The sequence below is a fragment of the Oreochromis niloticus genome, linkage group LG17, assembly GCF_001858045.2.
Source record: "Oreochromis niloticus isolate F11D_XX linkage group LG17, O_niloticus_UMD_NMBU, whole genome shotgun sequence".
NCBI lineage: Eukaryota > Metazoa > Chordata > Actinopteri > Cichliformes > Cichlidae > Oreochromis > Oreochromis niloticus.
In genome coordinates, this window is record NC_031981.2 from 17,943,765 (window position 1) to 17,956,591 (window position 12,827).

A 12,827-nucleotide genomic window follows, 5' to 3' on the forward strand; every position below is an offset into this window, starting at 1 on the left:
AATCAACAATGTTTGGAATCACATGTTTTTTTGTTTTCTGGTATATTTGCAAAAATAACAAAAGAAGAGGGTTTGGGGAAGGTGGAAACTAAAGCATTAAAGCTCTCGTTGCTGCCTGAGTCCAGCCCTTTTTGCTCTGTATATCGAGCCTTTGGCCCAGTATATACGGCAAAGTGCAGACCTAAAAGGGGTTTCAGTTTCTAAAATTGAACATCGAATAGGTCTCTTTGCTGATGATATAATTATATACCTACAGGATCCTGATACGACCTTTCCTCGATTGATTAAAGCATTAAAATATTTTGGCAAAAATTCAGGGTATAAACTAAATATCTTAAAGACTCAAGTACTTTGTCTGAATTATTTCCCCAAAGATTCAATTCAAAACGAATATAAATTAAAATGGGACTCAAATAAGATCAAATATTTAGGTGTCTATCTAACTAGCGAAATAAGTACACTATACGAGGCAAATTATGTAAAGATTAGTAATACAATTCAAAAAGATTTGATTAAATGGGCTCCACTTGTCATGGATCTTAGTTCAAGAATAGAGGCAATAAAAATGAATGTGCTTCCTCGACTACTGTATCTATTCACTTCATTGCCAGTCCATATACCAGATGCACAATTTGTTAGATGGGATAAATTAGTTAGTAGATTTATTTGGAAAGGGGCAAAGCCAAGAATAAGATTTAAAATACTCCAATTAAGAAAAGAAAAAGGAGGACTTGCCCTCCCGAATTTCAAGGAATATTTCAATGCAGCCCAGCTGAGATATATTGTTTACTGGTGTTCCCCAGATTATATCTCAAAATGGAAGCATATGGAGATAAATTATTGCTCATCATGTTATCCACAAGCAAGATTGGGAGAGGAAACTATACAGTCTATGAACGCAAATTTTATTACTGAATTCACTATTAAATTCTGGTGGATTATAGTGAAGAAATATAGAATTATAGAAGACTGTAAATTGTTGATTTGGCCTGTATTTTCTCGAAAATTCCAAAGTGGACAATGGGACAGTACATTTTTAAGATGGGTCAATAAAGGAATTACAGCAATGTGCACATTAATAGATGGGAAAACATTCAAATCCTTCGAGAATCTACAGAGACAATTTGGACTGGATAAATCAGATTTATTTAGGTACTTTCAATTAAGACATTTTTACAATACAGAAATTTGGAAGAAGCCCTTGAGAGAAGGAAGCCAGATAATAGAAATAATAACAGGTGCATATAAAAATCCTCCATCAAGAATTTTATCGAAATTATATAATGGTCTGCAAAATTTGAATAGGAATGAAACATTATATATCAAACAAAAATGGGAATCTGAATTACATCTTGAATTGTCAGAGGATGACTGGCGATCCGTATGTCTCACACAGCATAATTCCACCAGCTCTAGACGATGGAGAGAATATGGCTGGAAAAATGTGATTAGGTTCTTTATTACTCCTTATATTAAAAGCAAGCAGCTGAAAACATCCCAACGATGCTGGAGATTATGTGGAGACTGGGACGCCAATCATTCTCATGTGTTTTGGAAGTGTAAACATATCAAACCTTACTGGGAAAGCATTGCAGTAACAATGAAGAGAGTGCTGGGGTATGAAGTGCCGTGTGAGGCACGAGTAATGTATTTTGGAATATGGGGAAATGTAAGAAAGGAGGACCATTATTTGTTTAAAATTATGTTGTTGTCAAGCAAAAAGGTAATAACAAAAAACTGGCTGAAAAGTGACCCTTTAAAATTGGAAGAATGGACTGATGTAATCGAGGAAATATATATAATGGAGAAAATGACCTACACTCTGAGACTGAAATCTGACAAACATCGAAAACAGTGGGCAAAATGGATAGCCTACAAGACTCATTCAGTTCCATAAGGCAGGGACCTTTCCTCGTTTTTTGTTTGTTTGTTTGTCTGTTCGTTTGTTTGTTTTTTTCTCTTCCTTTTCATATTTTTGTCTGCGTGAACTATACATTTGGAAAAGTACAAAATAAAAAGTTTAAAAAAAACAAAAAACAAATCAGCTCGAGCCGGTATTGGTATCCACCATCAAAAAAGCTTTGAAAATGATAACTTGAAAACCGTGGACGCTAGACTGCTAACGAATAGACAGACAAACAAATGGAACCGATTACATTCTCCTTTCTTTTGAGGGAAGAAAAAACTTTGAAAAAACTCTCATTTTACAACATGATGAGTCAGTGACCTTTCTCTTTAACTGTTGCAATGCTGTTTTCTACTTAAGAGTCTTCTTTAGAAAAAAATTAAGTCAGAGTTTGGGAAAGTAAAGTAATAATGGTATCGAATGGCATAACACTAAAACAACACTTAATGACACATCAGATCTCGATGAATGAAGTATGAATGAAGATGAAAAACCTTACTGGCAGATAGAGCTGGACGATAAAACGATAACGATATGTATTGCGAAATGACTTTTTCTCGATAGAAAAATTAAACTATTGCGATAGACCTCATCTCTCTTGTCCTCTTAAAAAAAAAAAAAAAGAACAGCCAATCCAAATTAAGTAGCGCAGAGCCGAACCAATCACAGCCGCAGCGTCACGTCACATGACTTGTTACGTACAGCACAAGCGCCAAGGCGCACATGTGTATTTGTTTTTGCAGCCAGGCCGCCCAGGTAATGAAGGAAATGAGTTTGCTGACTAGAGAAAAATCAACCGAGAGCGTGAGCGAAGGTTACCGAAGAAAAAACAGATGATGGTTCCAATGCTGGAGAGATTGTCAAACAGAAGGGCCACAGAAGTTCCGTAGTGTGAAGGTATTTCGGCTATTTCAAGTCTGACAAAAAACAGAGTAGCCCACACTGTAAATTGTGCCGAAAGCAAGTCTGGATATACAATAAAGCGGTGCATGCTCAATCTCTGACTGAAAGCGCTAATTCGTCATTCGGCTTTTGTCAGATTAAAGTAACTGTTAAAACTGTTTGAAAAGCTAAGCTATACAACAAGGAGAGATTGATGCTACGTCCACACGTACCCGGGTATTTTTGAAAACGCAGATTTTTCTATGCGTTTGCACCTTTCGTCCACACGTAAACGGCGTTTTCAGTCACTGAAAACGGAGATTTCTAAAAACGCCTGCCAGGGTGGATATTTTCGAAAACTCCGTTTTTGCATTTACGTGTGGACAAGAAAAACGGAGAAAACGCAGCGTCAAAGGTGTGCGCCTTTTTTGACGTCACACTGTGCGCCACGTTATTGTTTCGGTGAAATGAATTTCTACAATACTGTTACTGTTAATTGTACTCTCTGCAGTGTTTAAATGCTTACATATACACACATAGTTACTGTCCCTCCACACATACGACTCGGTTCTGTTTCTATGCCCCATCTTTGTTTACTATTTCCTACCGAGGCTTCTAGACTTCTGATTGGCCAACATTTCTACACGGTTAGGAATATATCACCACCTGTTGCTTTGGCATGTTCCTAGCAGCGTTTTCCTTCATTTCTGCGTTTACGTGTGGACGGGATTATTTTTTAAAACGAAAACGGAAAATCTCCGTTTTCAAAAATACCCGTGTACGTGTGGACGTAGCCTGAGAATTTCCTTTTAGTTCTCAGTTTATTTGATATTGACAAAAGTTAGTCAATTTTGTCTGTTCTTCTGTAAAACGACCTAAGATTTATTTTTAGAATTAAAATTTTGTTTCTAAGTGGAATTGACAATTTAGTGGTCTGTTTTGTTTGTTCTATTTTGAAACTTAAACGCTTTAGCGGCTGCCTTTTGTGTAGTTTACAATATTTGCCTTTATCTGAAACTGAAGTCTCATGTTCCTTAAGTACATCTACCCTGTTGAACTTATTATGGGAAATAAATATTTTAATTAAAACAAGCTGCTAATTATTTCACATTTTACTTGTGAGCAACGGCACATTTAAATCTTACAAATATAGTTATTTGGCTTATATCGTGATATATATCGTTATCGCCTGAAATGAAAAAAACATATCGTGATATGAAAAAATCTTATATCGCCCAGCTCTACTGGCAGACATTCTGTAATTCGTTGTGAACAAAATGATGTACCAGCAAAACCAAACTCATGAGCCACCAGAGGGCTGGAATCAACAATGTTTGGAATCACATGTTTTTTTGTTTTCTGGTATACTTGCAAAAATAACAAAAGAAGAGGGTTTGGGGAAGGTGGAAACTAAAGCATTAAAGCTCTCGGGTTTTTTGGGTTTTTTTTACCTGAGTGGTCAAAGTGCCACGCCAGTCTTGACAATTCTAATTAAAAGAACTTTGAAAGTATACGTAAAGACTGATTTCAATATCACATTTCATATTTCTACCTATGTATTTAGTTATCTAGAGGCAACTGATTGTTGTTTTAACTCATTTGAGAACTGAAAACTGACGAGGATTATGGATTTGAGGTGAGCGATATACCCTCAAAATGATATATATATATAGAGAGATATTTCAAGAAAATTTGGAATAGATTATTAGATGTTTGTGATGATATACAATAAAAATACTGAGCAGCTTTTTATTGATTCTTGCAGCTTGCAGGCAGCAGTATTTATATAACTGTAAATAAATGAATGACATTCTCCATCGTCCTTTTCCAGTGAGCTACTGTCACTGATGACACACTAACTAATCTGATATGTGAATCTACTGAATATACCTGCAGCAGCATTACAGAGCAATAACCTGATTACTTTTTTCAAGTAACGAGTAATGTAAGGGATTACTATTGCAAAAACGGTAATTAGATTACCGTTACTTTCCCGTAGGAACGCTGCCTTACTGCGTTACTAAAACCGTGATTTTTTTGAGAGAATGTCTCATGACAGTGACATAAGCGAGTGCGACGTTAGTGACAACAGCTGTGTGCAGATCAACAATGGATAATATATCGAGTGCGGGAGAGAGTATGAGCGTGCAGCGTTTAAAGCGTGGAAGTACTGACCTTATTTTGAGTTTGATTCCATAAAAAGTGACAAAAACATTAGTGTCCATTGTGCGTGGGAAGAAAACTTCTTTTTACAGCGAAAAAACCCCCTAAACTTCCAAGCAAGCACCGAGTGCGCTAAGAGGTAATGTGAAACTCACAGAGAAACTTGCGGATTCTTCCACTGACCACCGCGGCACACCTGCACCAGGGTAAACCTCCGCCTACCCCACTCCTGCTTTACAGGTGAAAATAGAGCAACAGGACCGCTGAGTCTTTGATTTTATTTATTTTCTGCTGTGTTTTACTTTCATCTATTTGAAAGAGTGAGTGTAAACACAAAAAACTATTTTATTTTATGTGCTGGAATGTGCAGAAAATAGGTTTAAATGTTAAACAAATTTCTTCCAGTCAGAGAATGTTGCATATAATTAAGTTTTTGCTTGATGCATAAAGTTAAAAGATTTAAAGTTTTAAAAAGAGACGTTTCCATTTGATTACATTTTGTATGATGGATTATGCAGAAAAAGTAGAATTGGGCTGAGAGATCTATCACTTTATCATAGGTCAGCTCAATTAATCGAATTTTAATCTCGATTACGATCTGGGTTTTCAACGATCATTAAAACTGACTGAGCCGATTATTAGCACCTCCCTCGTGCTTTACTCTCGCCCTGCTCCGTGTGGCAAATCGAGCGCACCTCTCTGCGTTTCGAACACGCGTCACAACAATTAAGAGGACCCGAGGGAAGCTCGGAAAGCTCGGAAAGCTAAGCAGAAGTTATTTGGAGAGGAGAGGATAATGGCTCCTGAAGAAAGAATGCCGTTGGTTGAAAAGAGAGGTAAAACGACTTCAGTGGTGTGGAAACCAATGTTCCCTCTAAGCTGCGCACGTGCGCAATTGCGCACTGCTGGCACGGTCTCTGCGCACAGAAAATCTGCTTTGCGCACAAAAAAAATCTAACCTGAATTGAAATTAAAATTAAAACTTTAACAATTCTGTTTTGCAGTGTTAGTCAGTGAGTGACTGGCTGCTCCTGTATGGGATTAGAACGATGCCACCTTATCCTATAGTCCAGCCAATAATGCGATTCACATTCGTATATACGCAGCCAATCAACGTCGTTGACAGGCTATGACAGCGTCCTTATGTGCCGACACCGGTGTTTTAGCAAAGCGGCGTGGCTGATGTGAAGCCACATTAATGACAACGTGTACAACCATTGGAGATGTGAGCAGGACAGACGGAACAATTGACGGAAAAAGTGTGGACTTTATACCAGTTTTTAAATTGTGTTGATAGGCCACGTAACACCAGAGTTGTGATAAAAAATATACAATGTTTGTTTTTCTTCCTGAATACTATCGTTGTTTATATTTACTGCGGGAAGAAATGGTAAAAACGGCGTTTTATAAGGAAAACGCTGGAAAGCACTCTCCACCTGTGAGCAAAAACAAAACCAACCCCCCACCCCACCCTTTCCTATTGGTCGAAAAAAGTACCATGTCGACCAATCAAAAAATGATATGGCAACGTGGCATCTAGTTGTTAAGAAACGGGGGGAAGTTTTAGGAGTGACGGCGATTTTGAGATGTGAGAGATTTGAGACATTTAGCGCAAATCTTGTGTAGTTAGTTTGTATGGAGGACCACAAGAGCCACGCGCATCGAAATAAAAAATTCTGTGCTTAATTTTAATAAACTGCATTTCAAAATCCTTTTTCGAATTCCACTTTAATAAAAACATTTTCGAATTGCACTTTAATAAACTGCATTTCAAAAAACATTTTCGAATTCCACTTTAATAAACTGCATTTCAAAAACCTTTTTCGAATTCCACTTTAATAAAAACATTTTCGAATTGCACTTTAATAAACTGCATTTCAAAAAACATTTTCGAATTGCACTTTAATAAACTGCATTTCAAAAACCTTTTTCGAATTCCACTTTAATAAACTGCATTTCAAAAACCTTTTTCGAATTGCACTTTAATAAACTGCATTTCAAAATCCATTTCCCTTTCCTGTTCGCTCAGGGATTAACATGTGGATTAGCAGTTGGATTAGCAGTTGGATTAACAACTTCATTTTAAAAATCCTGCTGCTATTCAAATTAGCCACACCGTGGGATGTAAGGAGCTCTCTGATTGGTTGGTCAGACACAGGCTGTCTGCCAGCCTGGATTTTTCTAGCTCATAGCTTCGCCCTGCTACGAAGCGTGTGTGCTTGTACAAAGGCCGTTCAGCCTCGGGATTTACACTCGGCTCGACACGGATATGTGAAGAATGAAGGGAGCCTGCAGCGAAACGGAGAGCCCAACCTCTGACTGAGTGCCCGTTTACTCAGTCTGACCACCTGTTGAAGGTAACGTGCTAACATGGCTAACGCTAGCATCACCGCACGTAGCCCCGTTATTTTAAGGTCATTTTAGCTTATGAAAATTTTACGTCGCAGCTGTACGAGCTAGCTACGTGTTTTGTAAGCTGCTGTGCTGTTCACAAATAAAGCTGGAAGCAGCTCAGACTGTTAGAACCAGCACTGAGGCCTGTTACATTTATACAGTGTTAGAGCAATGGCTGCAACCTACAGCCTTTAAACTAGCGATTAAAATGCTGACAGTAAACTCGTCAGTCCAGATGTTACCACATTACTTTGTGATACTTGGAGTTAAAACAACTGAGACAGGCTGATTAAAATAACAGCTGTCAGTTCTCTCATTCCTTATATCAAGACTGGAGATCACACTACTGATTTCAGTTCATTTACTATGTGAGTGCACAGATTCATTCTCAACTGGACATAAATGATGATCAAAGGTTGTATATATGATGAATTCATCAAATCCCAGCCTCTAACACAGTGCGCTGAATCTTAGCTTTGGATGTCCAGTATATTCTAATCAGTGCAATTTAAGCATTCACCGAACCTACAGTATCTACACCTGTGTGGCAAATGTGTGGTAAAGATACAGATAATGAAGTTTAATTATTAATACAATATACATCATGAAAAACAAAAGCTGAAATTGATTCAGTTTAGTACTTTTCTCTGTATGCTCTGTGATTATAAAGGCCTTAAATTCTGTGATATATACTGTAAATGATTTTCACAGAGGTCTTAAAGTACTTAAATCACTGCTGATAGTCTGGTTGTTTATATTTTCATGTTTTTGTGTCTGTAGGGCTGTTTGATGACGATTTGGACTCCTCTGGGAGATGAGGACACACCCACATCTGTTCCATACTGCAGCCATTGATGGTGTTACGGCTCTGAGTCAGCTTTGGGCCATCAGATGCACACACTGGAAAACCAGCGCCTGTACTTCATGCAGGAGAGATGACCTCAGTGATGATTGACTCTGCATCCTCTGCTTTACCTCCTAATCTCTTTCTCTTTAACACACAATTAAAATCACTCCAAAAGAGTGTAAACTTACTGAGGAAGTCTCTAACTTGTACACATTTGTACTTTTGTTTTATGAGTTATTTTTAAGAAGAGTAAAGTTATTCACAAAGTTTTTATTCTTCTGTATTTATTCTTTTGTATCATGTACCACAGTCATACTGAACTTTACAGACCTGGTGAATTGGGGAAAAAAAAAAGTCATATATATACATGAATGAATCATTCAGCTTCAGCAGTATTTCTATTCATCTTATGAATTCCAGTCTAATGTCAATTCACTGTTTGAGTTCAGTTTTGGTCTTAAACTCCAGAGAATACCACCTGGTTCAACAATCTTTTTATCTGATTATTTGCAAAACGGTTTTCTTCTGAGAGATGCTGCTAGAGCTGAAATTGAGCCCAAAGAAACAACAACAAAGTTTAGTTCCTCTGGATTTTCCATGGAAAATTGTTTTATCACTCATCCAGGTGACTTCTCCAGTGTCACGGATGAGTGATGAATGTATCTCCCACTGGAAACCATTGTGTCCAGTTAAAGTCAATCGACTTTTTTAAGGAGAGTTGTTAGATGCTGTGCTCATGAGGACAATGAGTTTTAACTTGGAGCACAATAAAAAGCTGCCATATTGGATCAACGAACAAAACACTTAATTGAGCAGAATTAAGTCAAAATGTAATACCCTCATATAATGACACTTCACACATGACCCAGCATTGTTCTAAGAATGCAAACTTTCTTACTGGAAGTTTTCACAGCTGCCAGAAAGTGACAGATTTCTGTCTGGTCTTAATGAGTGGTCGTTGCTCTCTCGTTTTCTCTGGAATTGCGGCACAGAGGATGTAACACCCATGATAAGCGCTGAGGTGTGTGTCCTTGTCAGGAATCAGCCATCCTCAGCTTCCAGGTTAAGAAAAGTGGAACCAGAAGATATTCAAATACATCTCTTCACAGCTGCTGATGAATTCTACAAAAAACAAAGTTTGTTAAAAACATTTGCAGGTGAATCACCACTGATTTATTAGTGACATCCATTTACTCAAAAATTACTGACAAGTGGATAACTAGAATATATAGTTTATAATTTCAACAATGTACTGTAAAAAATGGAACTGTATATGACAAATGTGGTGTGGTGCTTGTGGAATTTTTAACAAGGGCCCTACAAAACTTTACAGTACTCATGCTGCCAAACTTCTGATGGCTAGGTGTGCAGTTCCTGCTTTAAATGCATTCACTTTTAAGATTAAGAAATCTAAGTGATAAGAGGCCAGAAATGTTTGAACTCGCTTATGAACCTACATCACTGAGGTCATCTCTCCTGCATGAAGTACAGGCGCTGGTTTTCCAGTGTGTGCATCTGATGGCCCAAAGCTGACTCAGAGCCGTAACACCATCAATGGCTGCAGTATGGAACAGATGTGGGTGTGTCCTCATCTCCCAGAGGAGTCCAAATCGTCATCAAACAGCCCTACAGACACAAAAACATGAAAATATAAACAACCAGACTATCAGCAGTGATTTAAGTACTTTAAGACCTCTGTGAAAATCATTTACAGTATATATCACAGAATTTAAGGCCTTTATAATCACAGAGCATACAGAGAAAAGTACTAAACTGAATCAATTTCAGCTTTTGTTTTTCATGATGTATATTGTATTAATAATTAAACTTCATTATCTGTATCTTTACCACACATTTGCCACACAGGTGTAGATACTGTAGGTTCGGTGAATGCTTAAATTGCACTGATTAGAATATACTGGACATCCAAAGCTAAGATTCAGCGCACTGTGTTAGAGGCTGGGATTTGATGAATTCATCATATATACAACCTTTGATCATCATTTATGTCCAGTTGAGAATGAATCTGTGCACTCACATAGTAAATGAACTGAAATCAGTAGTGTGATCTCCAGTCTTGATATAAGGAATGAGAGAACTGACAGCTGTTATTTTAATCAGCCTGTCTCAGTTGTTTTAACTCCAAGTATCACAAAGTAATGTGGTAACATCTGGACTGACGAGTTTACTGTCAGCATTTTAATCGCTAGTTTAAAGGCTGTAGGTTGCAGCCATTGCTCTAACACTGTATAAATGTAACAGGCCTCAGTGCTGGTTCTAACAGTCTGAGCTGCTTCCAGCTTTATTTGTGAACAGCACAGCAGCTTACAAAACACGTAGCTAGCTCGTACAGCTGCGACGTAAAATTTTCATAAGCTAAAATGACCTTAAAATAACGGGGCTACGTGCGGTGATGCTAGCGTTAGCCATGTTAGCACGTTACCTTCAACAGGTGGTCAGACTGAGTAAACGGGCACTCAGTCAGAGGTTGGGCTCTCCGTTTCGCTGCAGGCTCCCTTCATTCTTCACATATCCGTGTCGAGCCGAGTGTAAATCCCGAGGCTGAACGGCCTTTGTACAAGCACACACGCTTCGTAGCAGGGCGAAGCTATGAGCTAGAAAAATCCAGGCTGGCAGACAGCCTGTGTCTGACCAACCAATCAGAGAGCTCCTTACATCCCACGGTGTGGCTAATTTGAATAGCAGCAGGATTTTTAAAATGAAGTTGTTAATCCAACTGCTAATCCAACTGCTAATCCACATGTTAATCCCTGAGCGAACAGGAAAGGGAAATGGATTTTGAAATGCAGTTTATTAAAGTGCAATTCGAAAAAGGTTTTTGAAATGCAGTTTATTAAAGTGGAATTCGAAAAAGGTTTTTGAAATGCAGTTTATTAAAGTGCAATTCGAAAATGTTTTTTGAAATGCAGTTTATTAAAGTGCAATTCGAAAATGTTTTTTGAAATGCAGTTTATTAAAGTGCAATTCGAAAATGTTTTTATTAAAGTGGAATTCGAAAAAGGATTTTGAAATGCAGTTTATTAAAATTAAGCACAGAATTTTTTATTTCGATGCACGTGGCTCTTGTGGTCCTCCATAAGTTTGTAGTGTAGTTTTGCTGTGTGTGTCAGAACAATGAGGCGGCTGCTGAATGTTACAGGTGTTACAGCAGTGATACATCTCCTGTTGTCACGCCTGCAGGTATCAGGCTGTTGTTCTCCTTTATCTCATAGTGGACAGAAATAATTTTTTGGAGTGGCACAAATAATTTGTGTGGCATCAGATTTGATGCAGAACAGCTGATTGTTCTGTAAATAGTTTGAAATGTTTATTTAAAAACGCCTTGGCTGCATTAAAAAAAAATAGCTGCAAAAAACTTTGTTGTTTGCCAAACTGAGTTACTTTTTTGAAGTAGTAACTATATAATTAATTGCCCAGCATTGGTCATTATATACTGTATTTGGCAGACAGAGAGTTACAGGACTCTCCCAGACCACAGACTTATACTCATAATACAAGTCAGAGCTTTATGAAAAGAAAAAAAAAAAAAAGAAAGTTGTGTTTTCAAAATTGGAGTTCAAGTTATTTTTACTTCCAATAGTGTTAACATACTACACAGGTCATGAACAGGATTTTTTAAATTTTCATTGTAAGTGGGCTAAAGCAGTTAATTAAAAGTAGTCTAACATAAATGTAAACGCTGTAATTTGATTATTTTAATAAACCATGTAACTTGGATGGATTAGATGCTGGTGTGATCACAGTGCACACGTCTGATGTCGTTCACAGTGGTCCAAGGGATCGCTCAGGGAGTTTGTGTGTTCGCTCAGACACATGAAATATTTGAGGGAACATTGGTGGAAACATTATGGGTTCGCGGAGTCAGACGTGGATCAAATATTGTGCAGTATTTTGAAGTTCACTAAACATAGATGTTTACATTTTTCATTTATTTTTTATATTGCAAACATTTGCACTGTAATCAGTATTTGCACACTATTTTATATTATTTTTTGACAATCTTTAAAGCCATTATTCAATACATTGTTATTGTTAAATAAATATCGTCAAATAATCGAGATCTCAATTTCAGTGAAAATAATCATGATTATCATTTTTGCCATAATCGAGCAGCCCTACTTTATCACCTATTCAGGTTGTAAATTGTGTTTTTAAAAAGTAACTAAGTAACTAAGTAATTAATTACTTTTGAAAATAAGTAATCAGTAAAGTAACGGGATTACTTTTGGGGGGAAGTAATCAGTAATTAGTAACTGATTACTTTTTTCAAGTAACTTGACCAACACTGGTGGTGACACATGCAAGCACAGAAGTAGCCTAAGGAGTGCTTTCATTGTACATTTCAAATAAACTACTCACTACTTAACAGTTTAAGAATAACTAAACTCTACTCAAGCTGCACATGTTGTCACACAATAAAACTGAAAAATATTTGCTAGCTGGGGTGTACCAGCTGACCATCCATCCACATTTGCTCTTCCTGTCATGAGGAGGGTTACTAGGGATTGGTCCGGTGATGCTGGATGAGCCATTTTATGTTTGGTTAGTATGTCCGCCTGCGTAGCCTGGTTGTGCTCGACTGTGTGTTTTTGCCCCCAAATTAAAGAAGTTTGT